This window comes from Apteryx mantelli, chromosome 6 (genome assembly GCF_036417845.1).
Source record: "Apteryx mantelli isolate bAptMan1 chromosome 6, bAptMan1.hap1, whole genome shotgun sequence".
Lineage (NCBI taxonomy): Eukaryota > Metazoa > Chordata > Aves > Apterygiformes > Apterygidae > Apteryx > Apteryx mantelli.
Genome location: NC_089983.1, coordinates 24,885,741 through 24,911,390, shown reverse-complemented (window position 1 = coordinate 24,911,390; position 25,650 = coordinate 24,885,741). Strand labels below are relative to the sequence as shown.

At 36.2% G+C, this 25,650-nt stretch overlaps 1 long non-coding RNA gene across 2 annotated transcripts in view; it reads right to left on the bottom strand.

Moving 5' to 3' along the window:
- Positions 1 to 24,944, bottom strand: part of LOC106499156 (uncharacterized) — a 37,225-nt gene extending 12,281 nt beyond the window's left edge. Inside the window, exons 1-3 of one of the 2 annotated variants that reach the window (XR_001295104.1) lie at positions 24,671 to 24,944; positions 21,111 to 21,160; positions 19,487 to 19,515 (exon numbers count right to left, since the gene is read on the bottom strand). This is a non-coding gene — a long non-coding RNA (uncharacterized lncRNA). Of the gene's footprint in view, positions 1 to 19,486; positions 19,516 to 21,110; positions 21,161 to 24,670 lie in introns of those variants that run through there. The other variant, XR_010884558.1, reaches the window with a different exon arrangement.
- Positions 24,945 to 25,650: the final 706 nt, after the last annotated feature.

Genomic DNA, 25,650 nt, shown 5'->3' with positions numbered 1-25,650 from the left:
TCAAGTTGAAAAGAAGAAGTTTTACAATTAGGGTCACAGGCACTCATTCTCTTATTACTGTTACTATAGAGAGAATTTGATTTAAAACAGTATCACAAACAACACAATAGCAAAATAGCAACAGTGGTGTTTAAGAGTATTTAAATTGTCTCAATCTTTGGGACAATTTTAAAATTATTTGAGTTTCAGATAGGAATCTAAATCTGTAATTACAAAGATTTCAAGATTCTGAAAAAAATGCCTTTTTTGTGTGTGGTTCTGAAACCGGCAAACTGAACAGTGTGACTTTCAATTAACCATAAGCTTTGGTCATTGATAATTCTTTACATCTTTGTTATACCGTGCATTTAGTCTCCTTGTTCTTCTTCAGTTTACCACAGTAACCTTGTTAAGGCAGTTTTCTTTCTTGGTATTTATATAATTTAGAATGTGGATCTTATGAGGTGAAGATTACGAAATAAACAAATTCATAAATAAGTAATAAATGAATTTATTTCTAAAATAAAAGGTTGAGTTTTTCTTCAAAAGTCCCAGTCACATTATATTTACGATTCTAATGACAAGGCAAATGGGATATCCCAAAGACATGCCAATTCCATATTGACCTTTGACATTTTTGTAAAACATCAGAATTTCAATAAACAGGTAAAATATTATTTAAAATGTTTGCTGTTCAAGTATAAACTCAGAACTCTTAAGGTTGATAGAAATTCCTTCCTTCCAGTGTCTTCCAGATGAGGAACTCACAGCACTTTAATTAAATTTCACTAGAGCCCTTCAAGGCGAAGTATCATTATCTCTTTTTATGGCTTGCACTGATAACATGGGAATTATGTAGACAGCTCAATCGGGAATCTAAAATAAGTCATATGTACAAACTCTTCTAGCTGGAGTCTGTGGGCCAGACCCAAAGTTCATTCAACTCAACATAGACCCATTCACTACAAAAGAAGGGCAGTGATTAACACTACCAAACGGTCTGGTCATCTCGATCTACTACAATGACATTGGTGTGTTCATTAAAAAATTTAAGCAGGATCAATCTCCTCTTCACGCAGCAAATTTGGCTGGCTATTCTGTGGGACATCCTAACTCCATGCCTGTGATTTTAATAACCATTTGTTTAAAGATGAATGTGATATGACACATTCAGTTTGAACACAGATAAAAGCTGAGCTGGATACAGATCTACTGCTGAAGTACTGCAAAATACAGTGCTTCATTTGTTTTGAGCTAGTTTTCTGATTCTATTTTTACTCACTGTGATTTACCACCAGTATCCTCTGGGTGATAGTTAAGGAAACAGATGCTGGGAATCTCTGTCCCCTCAGTTCCTGAGAGGAGGGCTCTGACTCATATTTGTGCCCAGTCTCTCCTTTGTACTCACACATGCAAAGGGTGGTTGTGTGAAACTTAAATTACTGCTCGATTTCCAGTTTCTCATTGCCAGTTTCCTCAAAGTTTCCACTTACGTATTTTACAGCCTAACCAGTTTCATTTGAATAGCATTTTATTACACATTTCCCCTTCCAAAACCTGAACTGCATGTTCCCAGGATAAAGTTAAATTCTTTTATTTTGAAGTGCTCTATTTATTTGGGATTTTCCAATGAAACTGGATAGAAAAATGTACAAATCTGGGACAAAGTTGAAATTAATTTCTAACGGATGTTTTAGTCTGAATTTTTCCTCTAACATTTTGAAAAAATATACATATAGAGCATAAGTAGGAGAGCTTAATGGTTAGGAACGAAGGACATAATAGATTATCAATTCTATCTGATACAAACACCAAATTTAATTCCCCCAACAAAAGACAACTATTAAACACGAACAAATACAGCTTATGCTTGTTTATAAGGCTACTGTGGAACTTTCAAATGTCTCTGTGCAGATATGAACAGGCTTGTTGCTTTTCATTGACAAACTGCCCTACACAGTGGGGTGCAGGAAGAACACTTCTGGATTGAGGCTGGGGCAAAAACAGCAGCAGGGTCCCTCTCTGGGTGAGATAAGGTACGCTTCATTAAGACCTAAATGCAATTATTACTATTTTGAAAATGTTGCCCAAAAAACAGCTTAATAGCAATGAAGGAGTTAAATAATATACTTGATTTCACTTATAGGAGATTTCTGCTTGACTAGAATTAAAGTCATAGTACAGTTCAGAGCTGAGGTCCAGTGTCAACCCGCAATGAGTTGCCCTGGCTGAATTTCTAGAAGAAATAGTCACAGCATAATTAATCTGGTGGAACAGCTGGATACACAGACTGCAATTAATTTTGCTCTGAATATTAACAGTTCCACAGTAGTTGAAAAGAAATGGTATCAGTCAATAGATTTTTGAATTAAGTAGGCTGTGGGCAATAAAGTAAATTATTGTTGATATTGTAAAACTTGTTTAAATCAACTAAATGGTTATAATCAATCTGCATACTTAATAAATATGTACTAGTACTTATTTATATACGAGAACAGGAGATTACATTTTAACTTCTGACTGAACAGGAAAGGGGGGTTTTAAATAAACCATCCGAGTACTTCACTTACTGTTTCATTGTTCCGTATGTAAATAGACATACCAGAACAGTGCATAACTAATATCCATATGTTGGAAACTTGTTTCTTGATTATACAGAGATATAGGTAATATCTCTTTAATAGTTTCTTTCAGGGAGTATTTCTACAGTAATAGCTGGACTTCTAAGCAGATGGTCACTGAACAAGAAACAGTTGAACAGTGGCACCCAGAGGTGAAAAGTGTACTGTTCCTAAAGAGTTATTCCAGTTGCTGTAATCTATTTCTCAGCTTTTTTTTCTGTCACTCCCATGTTTCTTTTCCAAGTAACAGATGCCAGAAAAAAATTGTTGCAATTTGGAAGAACATACTGCAGAGTTTAAAAAAGAAAGCCCCTACTTTGTAACAACTGTCTATTAACAGTTGGGTAGAAACACATTTTTTCCTACATATTTTCTCTAACAAAGAACAGGATAAAAATAACCACGAAAAAGAGAAAATTTTCAGATACATCTCCTCAGATGGAATGCTGAGACCACAAAGCCCTGTATTCTCCCTCAATTCACCAGCTGAATTTATTGTGCTGGATTATAACAGGAACTTAAAGATACAAACTCAAAAGTTCGTGGATTTCAGGAAGAGGCTTGGGATGGTAGTACAAAAAGAACTGTAGGTGACACAAACTGTCCACATTACATATCTTGCCTTCAGGAGCTTAGTGAGAGCTATTGGATCACTGTACTAAAAGTATCAGGCTGAGAGCACCAGCCTTCTCTGCTAACCTCCTCAGGCTCTTTGGCCAATACATACTGTATATATATGCATGCCAGTTATTTATTTCACAAGAAGTTTAATTAAATACAAAGAAATGGTGTGGTTACCCAGCATCAATCTCAGGAAGGCCCAGTAAAAAGAGACACATTGATTTTTAATTTAAAAGGCCATACTTTTGCAATTAGTAATGAGTGCCTGCTCTGTACAGTTAGAGCGGGACTCTGTACCTGGGTTGAACTGCAGCAAACCACATCATTGCTTTCCAAGGATCCTCCAAATAACCTTTCACTTAAGGGACCAGAATAGAGCAGGGCTTTTGGCAAACATCTGCCCAAAAGAGGAGAGAGAGAGATGGGTGTCTTGCTCAGGTTTTAAAGATAAAGTTTATTTCTATGGGTTAATTGGTTTGGGGGAGGTGTCCAGAATGTGTCTGATGATTTTCCCTAGCAGTGAAGTCCTTCTGTCTGCTCTGCTCCTCACCCTGATATCATCATCATCATCATCATCATATCATCATCATCATGTAAGGAGCAACGGTGATGTGATGGGCACCAAAGTGAAGCTCATTTTTCCTTATCTGCCTCTCCATCCCAAGCATGAGGAATGAGTTTCCAAAAACTCCAGACAGAAAGGCAAATGTTCCTAAATTCATTCCTCTATCCAGCATGTTCAGGATTGCATTTAAACTACCATCCCTACTGAAGCCATCAACTGAGGTTAATTTTCAACAGTTTATAGGGCAGGACCTTTCTCCACTCCTGCCTTTCAAACTGGACTTTAAGCAAATATGTGAAAGCAGATACAGAAAGAAATTATAGCTATGTGCAAATCAATATCCTCCCACCCCCTCCCCAATGCCACCTTTATTTTTCTGTCTATCACCATACTAAGATTGCGACTATTTGCACATACTTTTTGTTGCAAAGGCTGCAAGGTAGGGACACAGTGCAAGGATCTAACATGTCTAGCATGCTGCCATTGATCTGAGTGCAGGGCGCAGCTCTGCTGTGCGGAATTGAATGGACAGCAATGTGGTTTTCAGTACAATGATCTCATCATGATCCTTAGCAAATGATGATATTATAAGAATTGTATCGAGTAATGTGAAGTTTACTGCATATTTTGTCTTACCGTGAATATTACACATCAATCATACCGCTTTGTACAGCGATTCGTGCAGCAGCCAGCAGCTCCCCCGAGAGAGGCGGTGGGGGCGGGCGGCGGCGCCACCGCGCGGCGGCGCAGCACAGCCGGGGTGGCTGAGGGACCCCCTCCGCTCGGAGCGACCAAGGGACCCCCCCTCTGCTCGGGGCGGCTGTGGGACCCCCCTTCCGCTCGGGGTGGCTGTGGGACCCCCCCTTCTGCTCGGGGTGGCTAAGGGACGCCCCTCGCCCAGCACTACGTGACACACCAGCCCGCTCTCCATGTCCTTCAGACGCTCAGTCAGGACGACTCAGTGCAAGACAGATGCTGAGAAATGGTGTTTTTCACAAGCGACAGCTCTAAAACTAGCAGAGCCAGACAGCACAGTTTCAGTGTGTAATTTGCTGCTTGCTAAAAGGCCCAAATAAAGATATTATTTGAGTTTCTAAGGAACAGTAGCATAGCAATTGTTGTAATACCGTCTTTCAACCACTTCAGACATATTACATGCATTTATAATTATATATTATTATCTCGTTTTGCCTCAGAAGTCCAGAAAATATTTTAATGATCCTAATTACAATCATGTTTGGCTGCTTATTGTGTTCACTGTATGCTCTTCTTGTAGATATAGGCAGGGATTTGGCTACATTGTTTTTGAATTTTATGTTCTAGTTCCCAGAAAATGTCACCTTAAAAGTGATCTATTCTTTCAGAAACAAAAGTTACCTAAATGCATGGTTGAAAATATAAAACTTAAAAACAACGTTTAGACCACAGTTCCTCTTCCAGGACTGCACTGTAAAGAAAGAGGTATACAAATAAATATAATTTAATGCCAACCAATAAATAGGGGCAACACCTTTTAATTCCATAAAAATACATTCAATAGGGAAAAATACTTTGTGGAGGGACAGAATAGAAAAAGATAACTATTTCCTTCTGCAAAAAATAGAGAACTTTCTGCATTCTATAAAAGTAAAGGTGCCTTATGTGGGTGTAAGAACAAAACAAAACAAAACCAAAACAGGAAAAGAAACAAAAATACCAATCCTGTCCCAACTGATGAAAGACACTAGGAGAAAAGTTGAAACAGAAATTAATATTCTTGCTTCAACATCAGCATTAAGGTAAGTAATAGAGACAGGGGGTAATTCACCATCCCTCCATGTAATCTGTTAATTTACAGACTTCCCTTTAAAATGGCCTGCTTTTTAGAAATCCCTCAAAGGAAAGGACATTTACTGCCTTACCCCCGCAGGTTTTACTTGCAGCACCCAGGCGATGCGGCATTCTGCACATTCCGCACCCGGCCCTCGTACTGTTAACTAAAGAGATCTTTTCATATTTAATTGTAAGTGTTATGCCTCACAGCCCAACATACATTTTTCTGTTTTGCAAGCACTGCAGCTTATTCTGCTCAGTTGTGACAATGCAAGAAGAAAACAGATATATAGTTTTGTATTGGGGTGTTAAACACTGTAAAAATTACTAATGTGAATTTTCCTTTATAACCCTATCTGCTACTTACATGTGTAGCTAGAAATAAAATGCTCTGAATATCTTTTACATGCACACCAAATGCAAATGACAGCCTTATCCAGAGAGCTACCGAGCAGACCAAACTTTCATTGCTATCAATGAGAGATGGAAAGCATTAACTGTCTGTGTATGTCACTGATATTAATAGGTGGTACAGATTTTCAGCACTTCTGGCAAACTAAATAATTGCCAAATAATCTCATCAATGGTCTATTTATCTAACCTAATTTTCCATCGCTACAGTGGCATACAGAGGAGCTTCCCATGAAGTACGATCCCAAATAAGCTATCCAGCTTTACACAGCAGTTGGCAGAATTCCCCCAAACTAAGAAGGATTACATCTCCATTTAAAATACTGAATCTAATGTGACTGTGAAAGTCATTACTCCTACTGTTGGCTAATATCTTGTTTAAAGCTTGATCCAGAAAGACATTTAGTTTTGGATTAGAAACTGAATATTATTCTGAGAAAATAATTGGTAAAATGGAACTCAGAGAGAAGACTAGCCTGGACAAAGTATCATACACAGCAAGCGTAGGGCACAGACCTGAATTGGCAGAGAGATGGACCAGACAAGATCATTTTGATTTCTAACTTCAATGACTATGATTAAAAGGTTATAGAACACTTGCATGAAGCTATTTGACATAATTAAACTATACCAGCACTGTATAAACAATTTAAATGTTATGTCCAGACATACACGAGTTATACCTAAATAAGGCAATGAAATTTACTTTTAGTTTTAGTTACTATTCAGAAAAATATATTAAGCAAAGATTATTACATAAAGCCTAAAACTTGAATTTGGATCTACACAGGTAGATCCTCCAGCCTATGCACTATGCCAGTGCATATAAGTGCATTTATTTAGCAAAATCAAGTGACAGAATATAGTCTGCTGAGCATCTGATTTTAACTAGCAAATACACTTATCAAAATGACAGTATTATTTTCATAGCTGCTTGAATATAAAAATAAGTTCCATTTGATATATAATGTTTATATTAATCCTTTTAAACATTTGCTGCCTTTCACCCCATAGGTGATCCCTGCAAAATGTGTAGAATGATTTATTAAGGTTTGACCCAGCAAAGTGCAGAGAAGGCTCATATCCCACCGGCTTCAGGAGCTTAAGGGCTAATTAAGGGCTTCTCCAGCCACCTTCCAGGATCAAGTTCTAAGGATTCTGCAGTCCTTCTGGACTATACTTTTGTTCAGGTTTTTGTACGTTAACTTTCTTAATCATGCTTTCACTTTGCACTGAGGTCAGATAAAAGCTGTGTCTAAAACTCTCTTCTTGAGCAAAATTTTCTATTACGTCAATAAGTTTGTGCAAGAAAGGAAGGTGGGCGCGAGTAAAATGTTTGTCACAGCTAGCTGTTACACAGTGAAGATTACTTAAGAATTTCACACCACAAAAATTTCACAATGTAGGCCTGAAAAAATTATAGCTACCATAGTTAACAGGACACAAATAAAACACAGCAAAAAAAGCATTTCCACTGTAATGGATAGTTCTTAGGCCTAAAACTAGCATTCAGTAATCCTGTGTTTCTTTCTTGAGAATTTTGCTCTCCTGAAACACACGTAAATCAATGGAAAATATTGGAAAATGTAAATCAATAGTAGTTATTTTACTGTTAAAAAGAAAATCTATTGTTCTATTTTTTCTTGTATGCTGTTTGCCCTCAAACTCTAGAATTTTCTATTTCTCTTTGATACTTTAAAACCCGGTTTTAGATGGTCTATTAAAGTAACAGTGGCCATGAAAATCTGCAGTGCATTTGAAAGGATCGCATGATCCAAAGGATTTATCCACATCTGTAGAATTGATTGACTAAGTAAAATAATAATTCTTTCTTTAAAATACATACTGCATTTAGAACACAATGTAAGAGCAGTGAATATTATAACAGGTAGTCTAATTTGAACACCAGTAAAAAGGCAGCACAGCATTGTTAAATTCAGGAAAAAATGTGTTGTTCTTTCAGTTGTGTCTTTGCTAACAATTCGAAAGCATCCATTGTATTACTACTGCAACGTTATTGAGCTAGTTTTATTAAGGCAAATTTATAGCAATGTTAGAAATTAATACCACTCTTATTTCCTCCACTGCCTGGCTTTATTGAATGCCATGGGGCATATTAATCAGTAAAGCCAAGTAGTGCATGAAATAAAAGTATAAATTAACCTGTAACATGAATGTAAAAAGGGGCTTAATAAAATAGAAATAAATAACACTTTAATGATAATCAACCCCGCCTGGCTTAACCACGCACATAGTGTAATAATGCTAAACACAAAAAAGTATTTAAATAAAGTTTAAATCATGATATAAACAACATAATATCCGAAGTAATGCTTAATTCACTGTATTTTTCAAACACACATAAGTTTGTACAAAAAGCATCTTTCTGGCCTGACACTTGTTCATTCAAAATTCCTGTTAACTTTGGAATCAGGCCCAAAACATGGATAACTAAATGTAAGAATGACTTCCAAGCAATTCTGCATTCTAGAGTCTATGGATTTACCCATAACCAAAAAAGAGGTTTTTGCAGAGTGTATTTCACATACATCCAAAATATGTCTCCAAATATCAACTAAACCCAGAAAAGTCTCTTCAAAGCTATTTCACCCCACAGGTGATCTGCACACAATGTGTATAGTGATTTATTAAGGGCTTGACCTTGTAAGTGTGTGAAGTCATTGTAACCTGTCCTTAAATTTATGTTGTTGTTTTAAAAAAATAAATAAATAAACAGTGTATTCTGTGGTATAATGGTGGAGGTTTTTCTGAAGGAAATCTCTTCCCTCCAGGGTCCAAAAGACTCATCCATAAGAATTACTCCCAGTAAACAAAGGGCAATATATATGCAAGTCTTTGCAAAATCAAGGCTAATTTTGTAATCACAAACCAACAGACAGCTCAGCTTTTTTCTGCAGTTACTGCAATTGCAGAGTACAAACACCTATGTTGTCATATATAACAACTACATATATGAAAATACGTGTATCTGCAAAAACAGGAAAAAATTGGCCCAGATCTATAATTATCATAAAATAGCAAAGTGTATGCTCCCTCTGCTGGCTCTGCTGCAGAAGTCAGCTATGAAACACACCTAGTGCTCTGCTACTAATGACACTGACATATAAACATGTAACAACTTTGCTAGAAACACAGGGTAGCATGAAGAAAAGTAAGAAGAGAAATACTGCATGAGTGACAACCAAACATAACAATATGAAAATGATACTGAAGTGAAGGTTTTACAAATCTAAAATACATTAGAAATGTAGTGGAATTCATTGCATCACAGTTTTGATATTATTATGGAAACATACTAATATCGGATACAGTCAGCATTTAAAAGATACTGTGAGCTATGTTGGAGACACTGGGCTTGGGCAGAACTGTACTATGACAACCAGTACTAAATTAAATATGTCACACTTGCAAATTGTATAAACAGGGTTGCAGACCGGTTACATTCAAAAGTGTATCCAGGGTCTAATAGAACTGATTAAGGATCTTTTTTTGGAGAAAATGTAATGGCACTGAACAGGAGGCAAGCTTAACATTTAGTCCAAGTGAGGTCCCAGTACTCTTTGATGATGTTCGCTAGGAGTTCTCTCAGCTAATGAGCTGAACCATCTGTAACAGTTTTCTAACAGATGCGGCTAACTCCCATACTGGGCCACTACATCTTCTAATGCAGAGATCTGTGGCAGGCTCTAGTGACAGCATTCTGAGTAAAGGATAGAAAACTCAGCCATCAGGTATTCAAACGTGGTTATTCTTCTTTGTAAATAATAAAGCTTTTCTTTCTTTCTTTCTTTCTTGTCTTTTTTTTCTTTTTTTTTTTGCCAGAGAGCCTTCTAAATACAGAATTTCTTTTAACTTCAAAACTATGGCAATTTAGATTCAGTGCTGACAGCATTACACATAGTAATTAGTCCTGAAGATGAATAAGAGACTTTTTTTTTTAATAGGCAGAAGAATTCCCTTAAACCAAAAGAAATTACAGCATACATATGGTGTTCTAGTTACATACCAATACAACATTTATGGACAGTTATTTAATTTAAAGCACCAAAACCAGAAACCGAACCAAGAGAATGCCACTTGTTGGTCTCAAATTCACCGAAGCGTCAAAGCTTGCACCTAACTTTCTATGACTATCGCAACTGGATAACACATGCTACATTCTTTGAAATATTAAACCTTATTGATTCAAGTTACATAAATTTCAAGAGATAGTGCCAACTTAAAGAATATCCCAAATACAGGGCTCATGTTTAAATAATACATTAGGGAAGCACATGAAAGATGTATTATAAAAGCTAAGGTTAAAAGAAATCAACCTGCAGTTAAGATTCATGCTTGCGTTTTAACATATTAAGAGATATAGGATTTTTTATTTAAATATTTCCTCTAGTGTTGAATTAAAACAACTATGTTTTATACATAAAAAAAGCAGAGAGTGAACATCTGTCACAAATACAATGTCTATGGAAAGTGGACCAATAGGAAGTGTACAGTGGAAATACGACCAGTATAGTTCAAGTAGTTATATACAAAGAAAAAAACATGAACACTGGCTCCCTGAAATTTTTTCACACCTATTAGAATAGAATGTTTTAATAACAGAAAGTTATTTGTTCCATATGTTAATATTTCAAGCATCTTTTTAAATAAATTGCCTGTGTGTTTGTATCAGTAGATTAAATCTTCTACAAATATCATTTTCTTCATTCCCTGGCATTAGAAACATCCCTGTGTTTTTACACCAGTGTAGTCATATGCATTAGACTGGAAGTAAGACTGTGACAGCTCTGCTTACTGCTTGCAGCTGTCACTAACGCTAGATCTATCTTCACAAATATTATTACATCTGAGGTGTCCTTATTCACGATGGCTGACCTTCATGGCTATGCCTGACATTTAGAAAGAAAAGTTCTGCTTTACAACCTTCAGTGTGCTTTCAGTTATAAATTACTTGTAGAGTATTAGTAATAATAATTGATTTTAGCAGTAAGTAATAGAGTTATAAACAGCTCCCACTATTTAATGAAAGAAATGCTTCAGCTTCTAGTTTTATTTATTAGTATTCAAGAGCCTTCCACAACCTTACTGAGATCAGTTATTGCTTAATTAAACTAGAAAAGATGGCCTGTCAATGACTCTTTGTTCAAAAAACATTAAAAAAATAATTATTTTTTCTATTTCTCTACAGACCTTCTTATGGTTTGCTTGTTTTCCTTTTTTGAGTTGATTTGAATGCAGAAAATAATAATGAATTGTCTTAATTTTCCTTATATGTTAATAAAAAACAGGATTTTCATCTTAATGTGGTGCATCGGCTGCAAATAAGTATAATCAATGGAGAATTTTACGCTGTATTTGGTTGCTCTAGATCTCTCCTCCTCAGTATTCACAAGTGAAGCAATTGCAGAGACAGTCCAAGCATCTTTCAGATGCTTACAACTAAACCCTACTGCATTTTTTAAGAAATTTAGTTTTTTTAGCAAAGTAGAACAGTGCCTGTAGGCCTGTAATACATAAGAACTGATGTCCGCAAATAAGAAACTAAAGACTAAAAGACTTCACTGGCAAATGGTCTGCTGAATGACGCAGTCTTTCCATCAGTAATGGTAGGAAGGTTTCAAATAAACAATACCCAATTAAAATCTGACCGGAAATTGATAGTAGCTGCTGATTTTACCTTTTTTTTTTTTAGTCACAAAGTAGTGATAACTGACGATAAAACTTAATGTCACATTATCATTATGCAAATAAAAATATACTGTACACTTACATAAATGTCAAGCTTGAAATGCTGTCTATCATCTCTCACCACTAGCTGGCACCACAGCTTTAAAAATGCAGTGATATGTCCCATTTATATTTTACTAATTAACAAGCCAGCTACATAATTTTCAACAGAAAACAATTATTCAAAGCAAATGAGAAATATTTTGGGCTATAAACTGAAATGAGTCTGAAAGCAATATTCTCAGTGATGGCTGGTAAGATATACCCTGTAAAGGGAAATGGATAATAGTTAATGGACTCGGGGCTTGTTTTTATTAAATGAAAATAAACAGTTCTGTGCACACATGGGAGAGTCTGGTATTTGTGCTACTGAATGGGAGATTGTAGGGGTCAACATGTTGGATTATGAGGAGGATGAACCCCAATAAACTGCCCCTCTTTTTGGGCTTTTCTATCCCAAATCAACTCAGAGGCCACTTCACGTTTATTCCCAAGGAAACTGCTTTATTGCACCAGCTAATAAATTTCACACAGTCTGTCTCCTGCATTGGCTTCCCTTTTCTAAAAACAGCCTGCTGCTTTCATTGCCTGGTGGCTGGGCACGGATGCCCTGCGAGGCTAGGATTAGGTTTTCATTCTCTGACTACAGTGGTCCTGACACTGCAACAAACTTCATTGCTATGTTCTGCTCTGATTCGTTCAGACTAGTCACTGAGGACTGATCTGACACATACACATTGGCACATGGACCCACACATCCAGACATATACAAAGTTCAAAGTACGGGAGTTAGCAGGCTAGTCATCTACTGCTCAACCTTAAAAGAGATCAAAAGAAAATTCAGACAACTGTTGCCAACTGTCTATGGATTTTATATTTATTCAAAGGTTAGGGTATAAAAACATCAATGTTCACATAATACCATACACATAATTTGTTAATGTACAAATACATCATATTTGTGGCTGATCTGTCAGCAGTGGTATGAATACACACTGAAATACTTCTATAGTGTAAGAAAATGCTCCCTAAAAATAAATTAAGCTTTCTCCTCTCAGAGGGCAGGTTCTCTGCAGCTGTCCAACCAAAGTCACTCTGAAACCTGGAACATACGGACAAGACTTCTGTATCTGTAATAGCAGTCACTTCAAGAGAATTCTGCCTTTCTGGCCCTGCTACCCTTAAACAGTATAGCTTATAAACGTAAATTTACACATATTTGTTTTTACAATCTTCCACAGGACCAGAGGGAAGATAATACATACCTTGAAGAGCAGTGGTACAAATTCTGGAGTTGAGTCATTACAATCTCTAGCCAATAGCTTTCTACCCATTACTGTTCAATATATATTCTCTTTCTCCATAGGAAAAAAAACACAGAATAACATATACTGGAGGCTATGTAGAAAAAGGTCACCTCCTGTGTAATTTTATAGAGACATTTCTGTGCTAATGGGGAAACAGTGAACCTAATCTACGTGTTCACTGTTCTCTAGATAGGTTAGATTCTGCCATTTACATGTTACAGTAAAGGTGCCAGGCTAGTGAGACAGAAGAGCAAAAAGCAGCTCCCACACATGAGTACTGAGGAGATTATGCATACAGACTGTACCTATGCTTCCAGGATGATCACTGACATCATGAAAAAGCTGTTGTCTAAAATGACACAACCATTTCTTACTAACGGATTGATTTGGAAGACTAAGTATGGCAGGACTAGGGTTAACAAATAAAATCATAATAGATATTCAAAGTGGCACGGCACAAATTCTTACCTTCAAAGAGAAAAAAAAAAAAAAAGACTGGAAAGTAATGAAAGGAATCTACTACTAGATCAAATTCTTTTGGTGTTTTAAATGTCTTGAGTAGCTTCATAATTGCTGGGGAATTTTACCCTTCACCAATATAGGTATTTTGTGTTTCGTAAATAATTCTATCCTGCACTGGTCAGCCTGAATACAAACACTTCTTTCCTATCTTAGGACAGGAAAGAATGAAGAGGGCATACTGGTTTATTTTCTGTTTGAAAAAATACCATATAAGGAACACAGATTGGGATCACATTTGTCCTTTCACAAGATGAAAGTTTACATAGCTACATTTTGACATTGTATCTGGAATTCTCAGATTTCTGCCACTTGCAAGTTACACTTGTAGAGTTCATTCTGTAGCCAAAGTTTTTGAATCTTTGTTTTGTCTAACAAAAACTGTCAACATACAACAAATTAGCTGCCCCTAGTGCTTTAACAAAGTCGTGGGAGTTGACACCTCTTTGCCATATGCTCAATAGGATAAACACATTGCCAACATCAACTCATCATAATATAAAAGAATACCACCCTTATTTTGCCCTGTCCCAAAGTTATCCTGAGGTCATTTCGATAATCCTGCAAATAGTCAACAGGGCAGCCCCTTGTAACTGAGTCAATTCCACAGAATTCAGGACAGATGGCAATGTAAGATGAAGCATCATAAATTGGAGAAAACCTAGTCTTAGTGAATGCAGCAGAGAAGCTTGTAACGGCCGCAGTAAAACAAAGAAGTGTTAGAGTTAATCCACTGCTATCTGTCTTTATTTTGCTAACCCACTCAAGTGGACACCACAGCATTGAGACTACATTAATCAAAATTTGGAATGACCTGCTTTTCATTGCAAACTGCAGTTATCTTTCTTTACTGATTGGCCTTGACCTGTCAGCTGCCTTTGGTACTGCTGACCCTGGGGGTTCTTTTGAAGAGCCTGGAGTACTATGAAGGGTTGTCTGACTCGGTTCTTGCTCAGTTTAATTCATATTCTACTCAACATACCTATTTTATTTCCAGTAGAAATTGCTCATTTAATTGCATTGTAAGTTTTATGGGCTATGCCCCAGGCTGCGTTCTTTATGCCAAGCTTCTCAGTATTTATATGTAGAATGGTGAAAAAGAAAAAAAAAAAAGTCATTCACTCACAAAGCTAGACCAGGCTTCATAATACCAGTAATTTTTACTGCTTTATTTTGTATACAAAGCTGGTTTGGGAATAACAGAAAGGTAGGTGTCACCAGCCCAGACTTATTTGACAAACGCACTGTTTTCTACTTCATACATTCAAGATAGGTTTGTCCTCCTTTTAGGAATTTAGCAACCCTTTCTTCAATGCTAATAAAGTCTGGTAAGAGACCTATATTGCAATTTCACATCTAAACAACCCCAAAGTTTGTTGGATGAGATCCTTACTGCAAACCAAACAGTTCATACCCAAGATACTAATATTCTTTCAGATAATAATTTTGTAGTGGGATCAAAGTGTTTAATTTCTTCCTTTTGCTTTGCCAATGGGTCTCAGATTTGATATTCCCAATTGTGATTCTTCCCAAAGGAATAAAGAAATGGTGTAATATAGCATAATTCTAGCATACTTGTGGTATTTGCCAGAACATACGAGAGTTTAAATTTGACATTCAAATTCAAGTATGAGAAAATGCTTTCAAATATTATGCCACCCATAAACTCACAGACTAGTGCTATTTTCTTTATTACAAATTAGTAAAAGGCAAATTGTAGTCTTACAATTAGCATTTAAGTTTGCCAGTGCTGTTTATCACCACTAGATCACTGTCAAAACAATATCACAGGGATTAGGAATGTAATATTGAAAGAAACACATAAGGTAAACTTTGATTTTTATTCATATTTTGAATGAATAGATTATTTCAACAAATAGGAGCGAGCTTATGGCTCAAGATATTTCACTTCATATCAGAACCGATACATTAAATCAGTATCATCATGATTATGAAACTGAAAAATTTAGGTTAGAACCATCATTCAGGAATAATCTGGATCCTGGTCATCCAACCAGTTTTGTGCAGATGGATTCCTGTACCAACTGCAGTGGAATGCTGTGCAAGAATTACAATCTGCATACAATGGTAAGAGTACCAGATTCAGACCTCAGAGCAAAACACTAACTTGCCATTACAAGTAAAATGTATTTATTATAAGCATTATTTTTTATTTGAACATTTAATTGAATTTACTTTGTACTATGTTGGCTACCTTATTTTAAAATAAAAGGTAGACAATGGAGAAAAATACAAGGGATAAATACTAAAAGAAAATTATGATTAACCTATTAAGAAAATTTTTGAAAACAGATTTTTTTAAAACAGGATAAAGAGGATAGTAATACAAATAGGAGATATGATCAAAAAATGCAAATAAAGGGAAGCTACAAAAAGAACAAGACTGAAGTTCATTCACAAGTAAAAACAAAGTAATAGACAGTATCTGTTGAGAGATCAGAAAGCAAGCTTAGAAACCAAACACCTCCAGATTTTAGAAAAACTCAGCTCTGAATCTAATTTTTGTGAGCTAGGATGTATCACTAGTAAGCTTTGGTAGGAAAGTTCTGGACTCTTATGTAAAGATCAACAAACTAGAAATGGACTCAGAGGCTTTACTCTTGATGTCATGTGCTCTAATTTGATACTAATTCCAGTTGAACTACTATCAATTACCTTATCTGTAAATGCAATCAGAGAAAAGCCCAGGGTCTGAAATTCAGCGAGCATTTATATGAAAAGAAAACAAAGGGTTTGTTTCTTTCTCTAACCTCCCTCCACTAGATTCTTCAAGCCCCTTCTTTCTTGTATCATTTTTCTCTGCTATATGTAATTCTTAACAAAAGCAGAAGAATTTCAATAACAAGGTAAAGTATTCTTTCTGATTAGCTAAGAGCTAATGATTTTTTTCTTTGCTGTCCCTCACCTTGACTTTCTTTTCTGAACAAAGTCTATTTGTTGAGCTGTAATTGCCAGGGCAGTATTGCCAAAGCAATAAAACAAGCTGCGTTAATGCTTTAACATTCAGCTTAATTGTGACAGTAACATACACGTTACAAAAAAAAGAAAATACACACACACACTTTTTTCAAGTGAAATAACATTACTTTCTGCTTTTGATGAATGTCACAAATTACTGATAACAATATGTGGAACAGAGTAGAAATGAGACAACAGCTGCAGCGGTTTAAGTCATTTGTACACTGCCTGTTGTTTGTACCTCCCCTGCTGGAAGTTACCATTTTCAGAAAACAGTAAGCAGAGGGGAATGTGGGCCTACACTTCAGCCACTTCAGTTCACATGTTCAACATGTCTAACACATTAAATTGTTGGAGGGAGGAAAACACCCTCAATTACCATAGCTAAAGTCACAACTAATCTGCCAATAGTAAAAAAAAAAAAAAAAAAAAAGTATTCAAATTCAGTACTGCAAAAGCAGTGTTTTGCCAAATTTTATTAGAAACAGGTAGAATTTTTTTTTCCAGGAAGCAACAGTGAGCAAATATGTTTTCATTTTTTTCAAAATACTCAAAATTCTGTGTCTATTTATGATCCACTTCCTCTCAGAATGGTTAAAGCACAGCTGATCTTCACAGCAAAGACAGAACCCCAGTCTACTCTTCTTCCCAAATCATCCTACCTAGACTGTGGCCTTAGAGGATCAAATCTTAATTTAGAAAAAGTAACGAGGTGGCAGTCCTAGAGTGTCCTATGGGAATGCAAATGCATTGGTCAAACACAGTCCTCAGCGGAAGCAGGAACATTCACAGAGATCTAGGAACAGCAGCTGTGAGCAGTACAGTCTCAGGAAGGCCTGAGGCAGTTTTGGCAAGGTCTGAGGAGACCTTCTGCACTGGCGGTATTCATACAGTGGTTAATAACGTGTGTTCTGGCATACTGATGTCATCTATGTAAAGCAGACGACAAAGGAACATGGTGCCTGCTGTGAGGAACTAACAGTTTGTGGGATAATTATGAAGCTAAGAATAATACCTAGCAGCATATAGTAGGGACATGCTCATTCCAAGACAAACTGTATTTAATAACAAAATATTCTCTTCTCCTCGTTACTCTTCAAGGAGAAGTAATTCAGCAGCAGCTGTTTTGGTCCAACAACTTGCTTCCATGAGAGTAAAGAAGATTGCTACTGCATACATAAAGAGGTCATGCTAGTACAGATTGAGGTTTATACTCTATTCCTAGTGGAACACCACTAAAGTACAACCCTAATAATGGGGTGAAACATGTAGACTTTTTCAGCTTACATACTATCCAATTCCCTCAATATCCTAAGACCAGCATGCATGTAAATCACTAGGAAACATACATGCTTATGTTTTAGCATAAATGGGATCTGAGGTACATACTCACAAAAAAGATTTAGGTTCCGAAGATGAATTGTAGGCAGATTTTAGAGTCAATATTGACAGACTTAACCCAAAGGTCAAAACTGCCCAATCTGCCTCATCTCATTGAAGTGAACAAAACAGGAAAAAGAAGAGCTTTAGCCTGGTGTTTCAGCAGTGCTGCAGTCATGTATAATTTAATACTCCATGACTGGCTAATAACACTCTTCTCTATGTTCCTATCACAAGTCTTGCAATAATGGTCAAGATTTGTGGTTTCCAGCAGTCAGTTTGGAATACTGCTGCACTGCACCAGGCCTGACATAGTAGTTCTGGTTTCCCATTGGGATGTGCTATCTAATTGCATCAGTCTGCCATCTTAAACTCTTGGGAGGGCGTTAAGCTAAAAAATAAACAGAGACAGGCGAGACAGGAGGCTGTGTTTGGGCACAGAACTTACAGAGCAGAAGAAAAAGTAACTCCAATTCAGATAGCCCCATAGCCAACTTCATGATGAGGAGGGAATAAAAGGAACAGGTGGACTGGAGGGTTAGCATATGTCCATTTGAGAAGGACACAGAAAGTAGTTAATTTTTTCTTAAACAGTAACTTTAAGATATATTTACATAAATAACCAGTTGTGTGTTTCTATAATTACACATTACAAGCATATTTCTTGAATTTTAAATTAAATATTGTATAATGATAGATAAAAAAAAAAGAAATTATTTTTCTCATTGTAAATTCTGTGGTGTAACTACAGCTAATATTTCAAATGGTATAGCCCTCTTGGTTGACTAAACTTAAAAAGAAACTCCTAAGTCACAGGGTTGAGGTGATACTTCTTCAAGCTGACCCCACTGAAGTGAAGCAAACAGATCCATTTACCTGCATGCTTTGAATAACAAGACTCTGAAACAGCACCCAGAAAAAATACGAAAATGAGTAACATCTGCAAATTTCTTAGGCCTACTTGCATTGTAGGCCTCATCCTCAAACAACATAAATTAATGTGTAAGGAATGCACATCAGGTAAGAATCTGATTCCATGACTCTAAATCTTTTATCCACTTTTTTTTTTTTTTATGGTGGGAACATTATTAGAGAATTATTAAATTGTTCAAACACCCCAAAATCAAACTATGTTTTACCTATATCTGGTATAAGATAGTGTAACCAAGTCTTCTGATATCTGGTTAATGTAGATTGATACCCATCTATAATAGGGTTATGGTTGCAAACATTAAAAATGTACTGCTAGTCTTTATATTATATTTGAACAGGAGTGATCAGGTTTCGGGGAAGGTCAAATGATACTCCACAAAAAAAAAAAAGCTTGTCTGTCATTTCACAAAAAACAAAAGCAAAATAGCAACATTTTAAATCCACATTGTTCCCATTTACATGAGTTCACTTGTTTGAAAGTTACAGTCTTAAATATTAATTCATTTTTATGTATTAGCTAGCTGACCTTATGTTAGCTTTCTCTTGCATAATCTGCTTATATTACCATCCTCTTATTAACACATGGAAAATGATTAATTACCTGGCCAATGAAATCAGGAGAACTCAAACTGTCTGTGTCCTGAAGGCAGGAAATGTCATCAGGTTATATATTGCAGTAAATATTGCTACTATTCAGCATTTTCCAACTGTGTTTATTGCACATGATCTACAGTATTTGGTAAACAAGTGTGTGCAGCCATTTCTGCGGTGAACATTCTAGAATTACAGGGCATTTTTTTAAATTCATAACACAATTTTCTTTTCCATGGAATACATGAATTCATACATTTGAAGTCTCTGAATGTACAAATGACTACTAGCTGCACTTGCCTCACCTGAGGCTATATTCTCTCAGTAGTTTCAATATATTTCTCTTAATTAAATGATATAATCTGCCGCAATGAGTAGGTAGGCTCCTGACCTTCTCTAAAGTTTTATTCTACTTGCCCAGCATCTCCATTGGGCTCTTGGTATTGGTCAGTACAATAATTTTAAATGTCGTAAGAGAGAATGACAATATACTTAGCAGAAACAATTACAATGCTCACGATACTCATTTAAATTATGACCACTCATATTTTAGGGGATAATATTTTGTATTTAGCAATACTTACTTCTAACTAAATACAAAAATTCTATGTTAGAGAAAAAAGAATGATATATAGCTTGTATATGGAAATCATTATGAAGATTTTAGGATTTTTTTTAAATAGATATGCGTTAAAGTTCCAAGTGCAAACATTAGCACATGTGGTATTATGCCCTGGAATTTAAATTTATTTTGGCAGCTTATGAAAGACAACCTTATTCACATATGTTTCATGCTTTCTATATACAGAGAGCAGTACACATCCTGCAACATAGTAATCTAAAAATCTCAAATAAAAAAAATGCTTCTCAGCAACAACAGACCAAAAAATGATTATGTAAAAAATCAATTCAATGTCTTTTGAAATATCAGACTTCCCAGAGGAGTGTAATACTTAAAAATGGGCTACAACTTGCAAACAGAATAAAACATAGCATGCCATCAAAAAGCATAATCCTAGACATATAAGTATTAAGCATAGCTGGGGGAGTAAATACAGGGAAGGAATCATTTGTGTAGCTAAGCTTTTTAATAACCTTTTTGTGACAGCTGTTGGCAAAGCAGCTTTTAGGGTAGCTACTGTGCATACCAGACAAACAGTTAAAAATATGCTTGATATAACTTTAGGCACAGTCTGAAGAACGTGTGCAAATTCAGTTTAGAAAAAAAGTGAGAGGATTTCATGTTTAGCAGTCAGAAAAGGCATTTCGAGCCATGCAAATCCAGTGCCAGATGTAAGACTAACTATTGGTTGAATACTGACCATGTGTTTGAGCTGTGCAGATCTGAAAACCCCTCCCAGAGCTAGATCTGCATTGCAGTCAAGGAAAGAACAAGATTTCCTCTGCCCTACTCTCTTGCACAGATAGTTTGGCAAGCAGGAAATCCACCTGCAGTTCCTCCCCTAAACTGTACCATATTTAATAATATTATTAATATGTATATTAATAATATTTATTCTTTACCTAGTAGTACAATTACTGCTTACTAGTGTTTTCCAAATCTTAGTAACAAGGAATGAATATTAAGATCAAGTATAATCTTATATTGCTTTTAAAAGTTTTGATTTGAAGAGCAGATATTACCTGCTATGTCCTCCATTCTTCTTTCCTATACATCTTAAGCTTTTTTCTTCCTGTGTAGACAAAATGAACCCTGATTAAATATCATTCCAGAATTTCTTACCTTTTTCCACATTGCAATGATTTTATTAAATAGATTTTAGCACAGTTGACTCCTCATGCATTGGCACCTCAAACACAAAATATTAATTTTCATTTTACCTGGAGTTTTCAAGTATAGGTGGCTATCTCAACAGGACTGAAGCTGTTGAAAAATCACATTTTTTCTTCCCCTGACAATAAATATGCCCCTATTTGATCTAGATTTAAAGAAAATATACATGTTTTCTAACAAAAACAGTCTAGCATAAAGAAAGCATGCTGCTTTTAACAAAGCCCTGAATTTACCCTAGAGCCTAGGGTAAATCAAGCAGCATAGCATATGCTAGGCTTACATTATTTTATATAAAGTAAGCTCCTTAAATACAGTGGTTGACACTTTAACATGACAGCTTTACACTTTGTCTAGAGTACAACTTTGTTAGTAACAGTAGAATTCCCCCTACCCTAAGATCCAGGCAATAAATGTGAGTTTCTTGGGCACAAAGTTATACAGCCAACTATGCTATAATGGCATCTCAGCAGGCTGTCTTTTTTTCATTGCTGGAGGTCTTATTGTTTTGGTAGTCCTAATAAGGCCTGGAAAATCATTCCCAATGAGTGGCTTTTCTTTTAATTTCTGTCAGCAGGGTTCAAGTAAATAATATTTTAAGATGAAAATTCAGAGAAAACACAGTGAAAGCAGGTTGTGGAATAAAATAGAGTCTAACTATGTTCAGATTTGACTAGCATTCAAAGAAAGGCAAAGCAGCTGGAAAGAATTGTTTAGGAAACAGTATTCATTTTACAGTAATCCAAAATGCAGGATTATTTTCCATCTAGTAAGTATAGGCTTACACATCTGGTGCACATATAAATTATTCTAAAGAATAAGCATTTTATATGGGGATACAACTGTAAAAAGAATTCATCCCCTGTCCCTGAATGAAAACAAAATATACAAAGGGAAAGCAGTCTAAAAGTATTTTTAATTGAACTAGTTGCTAATTGTTTGATATCTCTCATTTCCTGGGTCACAGCTCTGAGACGGAGCTCTTGAGGAATGTAAGTCATGCAAAACTGATCTAAAGTCAGACAAATGGAGTTTAATGAACTTAGTTGCAAGAGTTTGGTGTTATTCTCTGTTTGCTAGAAATTACTCCAGTATTACGGCGACAGACAAGGACATGTGCCTTTGCTTCAGAGATACTAGCTGACAGACTGGCATATTAACTCACACTCACCTTTATCAATTATTAAAGTTAATATGGGAGACTCTAAATTGAAGCAACTGATGTGTCTATGTACATTCTGTAACTTCTGCAGAAAAAAGCAGAAAGTGGAAATACCATCGCAAAACCACTGTAACTACGTCCTGTAGAGACTGCCAGAGTTCTGAGACATTAGACACTTGGACTGGCATCATCTGAAGTGGAAAGGGCCTTTAGGATTTGTTGTTTCTCAGTATGTATGCACATGTGTATGTACATATATATGCAGAGACAGAGACAGAAACCATTATTTCCAATTTCTGAAATAAAGCAAATACTGTAACATAATCACACTGCTCATTCTGATATCAATAACCAGACTGTTGGTTCTAGGTATTTTTAAATTAATGAAGTGAAAGGTATTCTTGCAGCCTGGATTGCCTACAAGTACAACTACAATTGCCAAAATGTTATCAGACTTTACACTAATATATTATCCTGTCTTTGTTCAGTGAAGCTTGGCCGTTTAAATCAAACGCAGAGATGAAAACAATGGCTTCTATATAAAGAAGATAGCAGAATCTACAGATGCTTGCACAATAGTCAAGTGTCTGCAGTAACATTTATCCATATTTAAGTAGACCATATATCTACAATACAGAAAAAAAGAAGAATTGAATGTTAGACAATCTTTTGTCCTGCAGCTCACTTTAGTTTTTTACTATACAGTACTCAGGCCTCCTTGCCAAGATTATAGTTTGTGTGCTTTTCAAAGTATGAAATTTCAGTACATTTAAACAAACTACACTTGTAAAACTATCATCACAATACTACCATTTAATCAATAACGAGTCCTTTTGTTTCTGCAGTCTAAGAGGCTTACAAAAAATGCACTTGTTTCAGTGAATTGGTTCGTTAACATTACTACTCCAGAGACCAGAATTAAAGACTGGTTTGGTGGTCACATCCTAACCTCCATGTAACACCAAAAAAAAAAAAAAGTTGGATAACTTCACCAATAATAGTACTTTTGTACCCAAAGATTCATTTCACAAACTAGTATTATGTAAGAGTTAAACGAAAAAGAAAAAAGGGCAATGAAAACAAATTTCAGCCACAGAAATATACAAAAGTTAAAAGTCTTTCCCACTTTTATTGAAGCTGGTACAATTTACCTTTCCTTTGGCTTACAAAGAAGAGAGTATATGTTTGCAAACACTGCTAGGAAAAAAAAATAGCATGCTAGCCACCTGCATAGGTCACCTACTGCTGCATTTGCTGCATAACGTGAAACTGCATCAGCCAAAATAGACACAAGTGTATTAAACACTGTATTTTCTTTTAAGCAAATGTGTGATCCAAAATGGAAAGCAATAGTCTACCGGATACCAACAAACTTGAAAACACTTTACTAGCAGAAGACTGTTTGCTTGAAATCAAAATTACAATTTTTTATCTAGGATCTGACTTGTGGATAATTTTCACAAGCAACTGTAAATCTTTGTAAAATAGGCCTCTCCCTCTTTTACTGGTTTGTCTTTTATATCAGTGTAGAGAGCACAGTATTATAAAATGATTACATTCATTCATTGCTTATGTGTAAGCAATGGCTTACCTGAAGTGCTGGATGACAGAACTATAGAATTCAAACCTGATCTGCCTATGGCTATGCAAACAGACCACAAGCCAATCAGTCTCCATGAGTGATGCTTAACTGTGAATTTAAAATGAAAATCAAAGTAATGAAGGCCTCAAATTCTTCAAATTCTATGAGGCACTTCTCATAAAAACTAACAAAAATCTTTGCAACCAACGAGTATTTTAAGACATATATTTAGCCAGTACTGTTGTCTCTCTCACAGTATTCTCATCCTGTCGGTGACAAAATCATGAGTACAGGCAACAAAAAAGACACATACATGAAGACTTTTATTTGAAATAAAAGTTAAAGCTGGGTAGTAGACTTTGGTGGAGAAGAAAGGAAGATAAGAAATTGTTGGTTTTAGCCTCAATGCAAAGACTATCTAGAGGCTGCTGAGATTTCCAGTGAGTTCCACTTCCTAGGAAGTCACCTATCTTCTCGCAGAGAACAATCAAAATATAGTAATGATCTACATAAACACTTCTGCTCCCACTTTCATTACACAATGGCTGTGGGAACATTTCTAAACTTATTCAAAATTTACATACATGTTAGGAAAATTCTCTTCGGCTAGAGAAATCAAACAGGTTTTGACACTTTTGCACAAACTGGAGTAAACTAAAGATGCTCACCTGAAACTCAGAGATTATCTCTTCTCAATTTTTTTGTAGGAACTGCAGGTTACAGACACAAGCAAAGAAAGGAAATGGGTGGCTCATACTAAGCTTCTTCCCACTGACTGATAACCCTTTCAGTCAAACATTTTAAATGGGGGGCACCCATCTAAAAACCTTTCAGTGAAACAATATCCACTGGCCATAAAGGTATTTTAAAAAGGGATAAATGCCAACTCCTGCCTAAGTTAGGTGATCCTACTGAAATGGCTACTGGTACAGTGAGGATAGAGATAACTAAGACTGTGGAGCAAAGATGACTTTTACAGGTAGGTTTTTATAATGCTTTTTTTCTGGTGTCATTTTTCAATAAGGAAAAGTTAGTTATGTATGTGCTTAACTATTCAACCTGTTTTATTCTATATGTTTATTCTACATAACCTTTTTTTCAACTCTTTATGCTAGTTTTTGATCACAAACACCAGTAAAACAAGATACAAGTGATGCTTCTGCTTAAAAAACTATAGAGGTTTGTCAAACTGACTGCCTTTACTTGCTCTGATATCCAAACCGAAATACTTTAACCTCTCTCACTTTCAAAGGCTACGTGCTGAACATTCTCTAGAAAGCAATCTTTTCATTGCCTCTTCGCAGGACCTCTAGGATTAAACCAATGCACGGAGGCAAATAACTTCATTTTGAAGGTCTTGGGCCCCACTCGGGCATACTGTGGTTCTCCTGCAGAACTCTGTATCACAACCTTCCCCCCCCCTTTTTTTTCCCTCTCCTATAAAAGTATTCTAACCCGTCCGATTAATAATTTTCGTCAAGGTCAACGTCTCGGTGGCTCCCCTTCCACAACGGCGCCTAGGGCCGCAGCCAGCCGCCCGTGCGGGAGACCCGGCGGTCTGGGCTCCCGGCCCGCGTGATGAAGGCAGTAGGGGCGGGCGGCGGCCTGACGTGCTGAAGGCGAGAGGCGGTGCCCGCCAGTGCGCCAC